The sequence below is a fragment of the Vombatus ursinus genome, unplaced genomic scaffold (genome assembly GCF_900497805.2).
Source record: "Vombatus ursinus unplaced genomic scaffold, bare-nosed wombat genome assembly UNPS02014847.1, whole genome shotgun sequence".
Lineage (NCBI taxonomy): Eukaryota > Metazoa > Chordata > Mammalia > Diprotodontia > Vombatidae > Vombatus > Vombatus ursinus.
Window position 1 is genome coordinate 21,557,640 of NW_020954625.1, and position 10,456 is coordinate 21,568,095.

A 10,456-nucleotide genomic window follows, 5' to 3' on the forward strand; every position below is an offset into this window, starting at 1 on the left:
AATCATGAGTTTCATAATGTTAGAATAATTGTTTGGATTTGTATAGTACTTTAGGGTTGCAAAATGCTTTCTGATCATTATCTAAATAAATACATGACAAAGAGAGAGAGGGAGGAAGGGAGAGAGAGAGAGAGGGAGGGAGAGAGAGAGAGAGAGAGAGAGAGAGAGAGAGAGAGAGAGAGAGAGAGAGAGACACTGATAATAAGGTCAAGAAAGGCCTGTTATAGTCCTTGGAACCTAAGCTACTCTTTGAAGGTTACTCAAGATCCTCTGAAGCAGAAGAGAGGAAGGAATGAATTCCAGACATGAGGCGCAGCTAGGACAAAGACAATGAGTCTTCCAACTCTTGTGTCCTGTGCTCTTTCATCAATTCATTCTGCCTTCACTATATACATATATATATATATATATATCTCTGTGTGTGTGTGTGTGTGTATTATATAGATACATACATATTCATACAAATATTTTTTCAAAACTTGATCCAGTCTATTATGGATTTGTACGTTAGGTGTGCATATTCTGTGTTTGGGACCATCCTAAGTGTTGTGGGCTTGGATGTCAATAAGGAGAACTCATCCCATTCCTGGGGACGGGCCTGCATTTGAGATCTTGCCAAAAAAAGATGTTCATGACCCACTGGCTCCTAGTAGGATCCTTATGATTAGGATTCCAGTTCTGCCTTGTTTCTTCTTTCTTCTCTAATCTTCTTTCCTGTTCTTCATGTCTTGAAATGTTTGTGATTGTTGAATTGACAAGTAAAAAATGAAGAAAAAAATCAGCTTTCTCTCTTATAGTACACTGGTATTTTAATGGGACACATTCAATTTAGTTTGTCATTAGATTTCCTGCAAGGGGTTAGGAGATTTCTGACTCTCCCATTTCCCACCCCACCCCCAGCACTCATGGGGGCTCACAGTGAGCAGTACTCACTTCCTCTTGCAGTAAGCTCAAGAAAAAAAAAAATTGGCCTGGATGTGTCCCTGAAGTACTAGCTCATCCCAGGCAGGATCCATGGGATGGTCCCCATTATACTTGTATCCAAGGCTAGAACACTTAGCTCAGCTATGGTCCCAAACAATGTGTTCTCATTAAATACTTACTAAGATGGATCTCATTAAGGTTTCATTTAAAAATAAGCACACAAAGAACTTAAACTTTTTTTTAAGTTAAAACTGACTCTTGTCATGTTGGAGCCCACAGGAACTGGACTGGAACACTGTGGTAGATCTCCAGACCAGGCTCAAAGCTATTTCTGCACAAATGCATCCTGGATTCCTGTTACCTTTTTCCATTGCCTAGGAATTGGTCTGGCTCATAACTTCCTATGTCTTCCCTTCCCTTTCCTTCCCTTGAATGTTAATGTAATCTTTGACTGCATTAAAGGAAGAGCTGGTGCTCTCACTATCTTCTGTCTTGCTCACACCACAGCTGGAGAATGGTGGTTAACTTTGGGCACTTCAGCTAGGAGGACATCGATAAGCGGTAGCACACCTACAGAAGGGCAGCAAGGAAAGGGAGATGTCTTGAGTCCACGTCATCTGAGGATTCATTGAAGGATCAGGGCATCTTGGTCTGAGGAGAAGAGACTTTGGGGGGAGGGGCAGGGCAGGAGATGGTACGATATCTGTCTTTAAGGGGCCTTATGTGGAAGAGGGGTAGGGGTTGTTCCATTTGCCCCCTAATCAAGAGCAATAGGGAGAAGCTAAAACAAAGCTAAGGTGGGCATGATACCAAGACAGACTTCCTAACAATGAATGCTGTCCCAAAGTGACACAGGGCAGGGGGGGAGCTCCCCCTCCTTGGCGGTCTTCAAGCAGAGCTGGTAACCACTTGTCTTGTGTGTCTTACTTAGGATTTCTTGTTGTTGATGGCTAGATGGTGGCTGAGCTCCCTTCTAACTCTTGGATTCTGTGATCCTAAAAAGCATTATCCCAGAGTTAAAAGCAGCCACATAATCATTATCTTTTCCTATTTTTTTTTCTTTTATGTCTACATAACTCTACTGCACAAAGAATCCCTGGGTCTTTGACATTCATGGAGGATCAATAAAGGCTGAGAATCTGAGCCAATTAGCTCTTAAGGGCCAGGATGCTCAGGAAGACCTTCTACTTAGATAGTCGTTAAGCCCTCAGGGGGTCATTTGCTCACCTAGAGGTCTTCAGCAGGACATTTCTAAATGATGCTACTGGCTCCTCCATTAGGCACACTAAAAGCCCTCATCACAGTCTCCAGCCTACACTTCCACTCTTTTGTTATAGTTGTTCTTACCCCCCTTTACACACCCTACGATCCAGCTGGACATTTTTTGTTCACACATAACACTCCATTTCCTATCACTGCACTTTTGCCTTGGCTGTCCCTCATGCCTGGAATGTCTCTCTCCTCCCCTCCATCTCTTAGAGTTTTTAGTTTCTTTCAAAGCTCAACTTAAGCACTTTCTTCTCTGTGAGGCCTTCCCTTATCATGCAAATGCTGATGTATCCCCCTCCAAATTATCAGGTATATATTTTGATTATAGTTTTCTGTTTATACGGTGTCTCACCCCCAATAATAAGTGAGTACCCTTTAAAGAGTAGGCTCTTATAAATACTTGTAAATTGAATGAATTATACCATGGGCTCTTTACTCAAAGAGGTAAAGCTATAAGAGAACTCAATCACCCCGAGAGCATCATCTTAATAAAAGACATCATAGCTCAGGGTAGGAATATCTAATGAAGATTTCCTTGTTTTCTCTTCACATGTTAAAAATGTTTGTGGTTACTATCATGGTGGTGTTGGAGGGTGTGGAGAAGAGGCTGAGTTTGCTTGTTCTATAAATGGCTGAGCAGATTTGCACCTAATGGGTGCCAACACTACAAATCCCTAACATGCACATTGACTTTCCCCATCTCTGGCGAATACAAAAGCAAACTTTTTTTTCACATTTTTAAGATCCTCTGAACACTAGGACTATGATGAGAATTTAGTGGAGCAATGTCTTCTATGTGAAGAAATCCCTTGTCAATACTCTTTCTACTGGGAATGCACTTTATCCTCTCATAATTTATTCTATTTTCCTAGCAGGGGACCAGAAATTGATTTGCAGTTTGCTGTACATGGGAGTTGGGCATATTGCTGCTTTAAAATATTCAAAAGCTTGGCCAAGATATCCCAGGAACTCCAGGGCACTATACAATTAACAATGTTTGTGCATCTCATGAATCTAATTTACTTTATGGTTTCAACTAGAGTGGCTTTAGTTTTGAAATATAGAAAAAACACAGAAAAGTGATTGAAGAAAGTAGCATCTATCAAAACTATCTAGTTTCTGTGTCACTTCTTCCTGGATAGGAAGAAAACGATGGAGGCAGCCTGGAACAATGGAAAACAACACCAGCACTGGACTCCGAGAACCTGGGTTCAAATCCTACCTTTGCCCTCTCTGGCGGTGTGACACTGGACAGGTCACTTTACCTGTGTTGGTCTCTGTTTCCTGATCTGTAAAATGTGGGGGTTGCACTGTATAGTCTCCACGCTCCCTTCTAGCATCAGATCTATGATATTGTGGGTCCTTTAGAACCCAGAGAAAACCTTGGGTTGGTGAGAAAGGTTTGGCCTTTCTGGGACCAAAGGACACTGAAGATCACAGTTTGGTGATTTCAATATCAACAGTATCAATTTCCAATTCTGATGCAGATTGATCTCTAGTCATCTTGAAAACAGGAAAGAGGATCACAGCAGGAATGGACAGAAAATGGATAATAGGATTGAGTGGCCCAGGGTTCTTGAAATAACAGGGAATGATTTGTCAGAGTAAGGGAAGAAAATGTCACTTGGATTCCCAAGTACACAGCAATTGGGCATGGGGGTGAGGAAGGGGAGCTTTGTAAGATACTTTCATAAAATTGAGGAACAAATGATGATTTCTAGGGAATCATTAATGACCAGGAAAGTACCCAGATAAGACCTGCGGATCATTCAAAAGAGACTCAATGAACCTTTGAACTGAAGGGACCTTGGGGGCCTTCTAGTTCAGTCCATACTTGGCAGGAATCTCCACTATAACACCGTCATTACTATAAATACCATCAAGAAGCATTTATTTAGCACTTACTGTGTACCAAGAACTATGCTAAGCAGCAGGGATACAAGGAAAGGAAAAAAAAAAAAAAACAAAACTTGTGTCCTTAAGAAGCTCAGTGTCTGAGCTCTAAAAATATAATATGTGGTGAAAAAGGGCATATTTGCTTAAGGGCATCATACTGACAGCCCTTCACAAATAGGAAGGCTCATCCCACGGAAGAGGGATTTGACTTGTTGCCATGTCTGTAGGGGATAGAACTAGCACCCATGAGTTGAAGTTATGGGTGTGGGAGTGTGGGGGGGGTAGATTTTAGCAACATGTAAGCAAAATTTCCTAACAATTGGATATCTGCATACTTCAATGAAACTGGGATTTCATCAGGGTAAATATTCCTTCCACCAGTATAGCTTGTAACCAATTCATGACTCTTCATCTTATGTGATTCTTGTCTACAACTTTCTAGAAATCATTTACAGAAAATCTACCCGACGCTGAGGAAGTCACAAGCAAAGCACTAGCCCAATCCATCTGTTATCCTTCCCACTTTCACCATACCTCTGGCCCATCTTCCTTCCTATTTGTTGGTGTCCCAGGTGATATGTTGTGTGCCGCTTCTTAGCTTAGCACAGTATCTGGCATATAGCAGTTGCTTAATAAAAGCTCATTGCCCGTCTGACTTCTTGAGCTGTTCAAAAAAATAGACCAGATTGCTTCAGAAAGTAGTGAGCTCTTTCATCTCTAGAAGACTTCAAAAAAAGGATGAGTAACCATTTGTTGGGAATGTTGTCAAGGCAAATGGGAGGTGACTGGACTCCTCAGAGTACAGTTTTGGTAGAATGGTGAGGATAGAAGCCATGTTGTAGGGAGTTAAGAAGGGAGTGGAGACAATTGTTTTAAATTACGTAGCTCAAGAGTTCAACATCACAAAGGAGAATTAGGAAAGAGATTAGAAGCTGCAGAGAGTTGGAGTCAGTTCAACATCAGGGAAAAAAAGTATCCCTAATAACCAGTGTTATTCAAAGTGGCATGGGCTACTTTGAAAAGCCATGGCTCCCCTTCATTGGAAGTCTTCAAGGAAAGGCCAGATGGTCACTTGCTGGGCATGCAGAACATGGGATGTTTATTCAGGGATGGATTGGACCAGATGTTCACTCAACTCCCTTCTAGCTTTGAGATCCTGGGATTCAGTGGAAGAACGAGCTTTGTAATATAGATAGAAATTACCAATGGTTTAAGAGAAGAAAAGGATAGATTATACAAATTTCCCTCCCACTCTCCATATTCTCTCATTTGTGATCACAACTTTTAGATAGAGCTCAGGAAAGGTGAAGTATGAGGAGATTGAGTTTTTTCTAGGTAGAACTCATTGGGCTCCATAAAACTGACCCAATTAGGCATCAACTAAGTTACTGAGGCCAAATTCTGCTGCCTGAATAAATGAGCTTGAAATATAAGCCTCCAAATGTCTCTCGTGACAAGCAGACTTAAAGGGGGGCGGGGAAGCTCTTGGCAACAGATGGGAATTATATCTGAGCTCTTTGGCAAGTCAGAACCTCAGCTCTGTCCACCCCCTCTATTCCAACTGACAAGCCATTTAATATTTCATTCTGCAGAATCAGCAATCTAAAATTAAGTTTTTGCTTTTTTTTTTTTTGCCAAACTTAATAACACTCTAAGAGCTGTCTAAGCATTGGCAAAACTGCTTTAAAATGTTTTCTAACTAAGATCAGTAAGCAGATAAAAGAGAGGTCAGAAAGTGCCACCAAAGTGATCAAATGGTCCATAGTCTGGACATTTCCAGGCATTAACTACAACTCCCTGGGGGAAGACCTCGGGCAGGGCCTTTATCTGTTCTATCAATTTCCTCCTATGTACAGGAGGGAACTGAACCTGAAGGAAGGCTTAGAAGTCCCTTCCATCCAGGTCTATGATCCCAAGTGACTTTGGGGCACAAGGACAGAAAGCTACTACATTGGCTATAACTTCTGACCCAACACAGCACTCTAGGCCTGTACCTCAGAGATCAAAGGAAGAGGAAAAGGTTCCATGGGCATAATAGTATCTATGGCAGCTCTTTTGTGGGTGCAAGGAAGTGGAAACAAAAGGAAAACCCAACCATTGCATAATAGATGGACCAAATGTGATATATGAAGGCAGCAAAAATAATAATAGTGAATATTTATATAGTGCTTACTATGTGCCTGTCACTGTGCTAAGTGCTTTACAATTATTATCTTATTTGATCTTCACAACAACCTTGGGAATTAGATGCTATTATTATCCTATTTTACAGAAGAGGAAACTGAGGCAAAGAGAGGTTAAGTGACCTGCTCAGGGTCACATAGCTAGTAAGTGTCTGAGGCCAGATTTGAACTCGGGTCTTCCAGACTCCAGGTGTGGTGCTCTATCCACTTTGTCACCTAGCCTGGTCTTATTGTGCTGTGAGTAAAGATGAAGGACATTGTTTCAGAGGAACATAAGACTGGTATGAACTGATGTAGAGCGAAGGGAGAAGAACCAGGAGAACAAGAATAACCACACTGTAAAGAAAACAACTCTGAAAGACTTCAGAACTCAGATCAATGGGTGACCAAGCAGAATTCTAGGGGACCATGCTACTCACCTCCTGCCAGAGGGGAGATGGATGGATGCAGGGTGGAGAGTGAGACATGTATTTGTGGACATGGCCAATGTGGCCATTTCACTCTGTTTGACTATGTGTTTGTTGCAAGGTTTTTGTTTTTATTTTTCTAACGGGGGGAGGGAAAAGTATTTTTTGCTCATTGAGAAAAACACCACATCATGAAGATGGGACAGAAGAAGAAGAGCTGGAGGTTTCATGTGAATGCGTGGTAGGGAACACGGGCGAAGTGTGCGCTGGATGCTAGGATGCAACTCCTAACATGACAGCTCCTCTGTCTGGGTCTTTTTGACTATGTTCCCCTTAGCAGCCATCTCGCACCAGGTCCCGGAAAGAACATTCAGCTAGAACCGGCTATTGGACTTTGGGCAGGCAAGAGGGGAATCAGAGAATTCTCTTTTAATCATATAACTGCAATGCTGGAAGCAGCCTGCATGTCAGTGCCCATGGCCAGATTGATGGCCCTCGGAGCCAGCTGAGAGCCCAGGGCAGTGACGGATGGCACCACAGGCACACACCTCTCCCCCACCCCACAGCTGGGGTGTTTGGCCAGACAGCTACTCTCCCTTTGCTAATCATCATGGAAGCCAATGCTGCCTATAGGACCAGCATGGGCACCTGACCCACAGCGCCTCTTGCTCAGCCTTCACATCCAGAGAGCTAGAAATTACATGAATCTTGATCCTTCCCAGCACTGCTGTCATACGGTCCAGGGTCCGTACTTTATGATTTTGGGAATGGAGACATTATGGAGACACACTAGTGTATGTATTTGTGAAGGGGAAGAAACTAAGATTAATTGGTCAGGGCTTGTGATAATGCCCTTCTTTCCAACTAGTCTTTCATTGGATTCTTATCCTATTTGCAAAATTCTGAATTGGAAGGCTTTGCCTTCTTTCTAATTCTCCTCCACCCCAGAACATCTCTCACACATGTTGCCTTCTTTCCATTCATATAGCCCCGGAGGACAGCGACAGTTTTATTTATATCTTTGAATCCCTAGGACTTTGCACGGTGCCTGGTACACGGTAGGTACTTAACAAATACTTAGTGAATTAAAAGGAAATGCCTGAAAAGCACTTTGCCAAATGCAGGGTATTATGCAAATAGCAGCCATTAATATCACTGTTGTGTTAATACCATCATCTTCCCCACAACTACTATAACTACTACAATTCTTCATCTACAGCAAGTAGGCCTGAGACAAGTGAAGCATTGGCTAAAGTTCAGACAGATTCAACTGGATTCTGAATGATAAATGTTACCAGAATTCAGGTCCCTGGTTAAAAGGGGGATGAGGATGAAATAAACGACGCTGGAGATGAGAGGACGCAGGTCACAGACCCATGGCCAAGTAAACACCATGAAAACCCACACCATGAATCCTGGAGGTTCCATTCAATCTCTATCAATAAAAATTCAGAAATAAAACACCATCCTAAGGACACTTAATCATTCTTTCTCTGGATTGCTTCTTGCCTCTACACATATCCTAAAAACATTTTGAAGATGAATAGTGCTGGAAAACGGTGAAAGCTGTATCAATCGACATTGAAAGTTCTTTATGGTGAAAAAAGACTTGATATAAACACTGTGTTCAACTGCCTCAAGGACCTTTAACTAAGGAGAGTAAACCTAGAAGGGAAAATAAAATTGGTCTCAAAAATTTTACACAGATAAGGGGCTGATAAATGACAGCTATCTCAGGGACCAAGTTTGGATTGAATTGTTGGAAGTTAGAAAAACTCCTAAGTTAAATCACAGGATCATAGATTCAGTCAGTCAGTTGATAAACATTTATTAATCTCTGACTGGGTGCTAGGCACTGTGCTAAGCACTGGGGATACAAAGGCAGGTCAAAAATCAGTCCCAGTTCTTCAAAAGCTCACGATCTAATGGGGAAGAAAACATACAAAGAACTATGTACAAGCAAGTTGTAGACCAGATAAAATGGTAATGGAAAGAATCGGAATGAAGGGGAGTCAGGAAAGACTTCCTGTAGAAGGTGGAAGTTTAGCTGGGACTCAAAGGAAGTAGGGAGGCCGAGATGAGGAGGGAGAGTGTTCTAGGCGTGAAGAAAAGCCAGAGAAAACACTTGGAGGTGGGATGGAGAGTCTTGTACGAAGGATGTCACTGGGTGCCAGGGTACGTGATTGAGTAGAAGGTGCAAGAAGGCTGAAAAAAAGGTGGTGGTGGGAGCAGATCATGGAGAGCTTTGAAAATCAGATGGGAGACTTTATACTTGATCCTGGAGGTGACAGGAAGTTCCTAGAGTTTACAGGGTAGGGGAAGTGACATGGTCAGACCTACACTTAAGGAAGATGATTTCGGCAACTGAATGGAGGATGAACTAGATGGAGTGGAGGAAGTCTTGTGGCAAAGAGACCAAGCAGCGGGCCATTGCAACAGCCCATGCATGAGGTGATGAGGTCCGGCACCGGGGTGGGACAGTAACAGAGAAGAGAAGAGGGCAAGAGATGTCGTGAAGGCCTTGGCAGCCGATTGGCCAAGGAGAGTGAGAGAATGAGGAGCTGAAGAGGACATCTAGGCTGGGATCTTGGGTGACCAGGAGATGGTAGTGACCTCAACAGTAACAGGGAAGTTAGGAAGAGGGGACAATATGGGGTACAAACTAGCCTGTTCAATTTGGGACATGTTAAGTTTAAGAGGTCCATGGGGCATCTAGTTAGAGATGTCCAGTAGACAGATGGAGATGTGAGACTGAAGAGAGGCTAGGGCTCAATAAGTAGATTTAGAGCTAAAATGACCCTCATTTTAAAGAAGGAACTGAGGCCCAAGAGAAGTTAAGTGATTTGCCCAGGGTCACATAGGTTGTACATGGCAGAAACAGTACTCAAACCCAGGTCCTTGGACTCCAAGCCCAGAACTCTTTATTACTGATGTGGAAGCAAGCTGAGCTAGAAAGACAGGGCTATACACGAAAATCTCAAGTTACCTTCGGCTAAAGAAACCTGGATCCCATTTTTCCTGAAGTTTAGTTAAACTGACAACATAGAAGTTAGAAAGCAGAGGATTCTGTGTTCTTGGCATAGAGCCAAGACAAATCAAGTTAAGAAGCATTTTTTTTTTGGCATCCACTATGTACCAAGCACTGTGCTAAGTTTCAGTGATAAAAAGAAGTGAAAAAAAGTTCTTGCTGTTATGGAAAGACAGGTCAGAAAGTCAACGGTTACACATTCTGCTAGCCCACTCTCTCATGTTCTCATCTTTTCCTCTCTCCTCCAGCCAAAAGATCCAAAGGCTTCCTCAGTTTTATGTTTGTATTACCTGTCTTCCAGAGCCTAACTCTCTAAAGACATCTTTTCCAAATGTCCCATAGTAATTCCCATATTGTATGATATCCCATTGCAAAATATAATTCTCTGTAATTGACTAGCCAATGGAACGGGACCCACTTTTCTTAAAAGGTCACAGAGAGGAAGCAAAGACAGAGACAACCTTTGTAGTTTATAAGATTGGGTTTTGTATAAAAAGGCTTTGTATAAAAATAAGGTTTGTATAAAATTAAGAGGCATATTGGTGATGGTAGCTATGGGCATCTAAATGATTTCTTCAAGGGATTTTTCATCTCTTCACATTCCCATTGGTATTTTTACGGTTGGTTTTGGGAATATTTAAAAGATGATGGCCAAGGTTGAAAGTTCTGCTTTTAGACAGGCTCCTGTGCTTAAAAGAACACACACACACACACACACACACACACACACACACACACACACACACACA

The 10,456-nt window shown here is 42.3% G+C and overlaps 1 protein-coding gene across 1 annotated transcript in view; it reads right to left on the minus strand.

Moving 5' to 3' along the window:
- Positions 1 to 10,456, minus strand: part of PRKG1 (protein kinase cGMP-dependent 1) — a 1,334,778-nt gene that overhangs the window by 262,029 nt on the left and 1,062,293 nt on the right. The gene's annotated exons all lie outside the window — the stretch shown is intronic.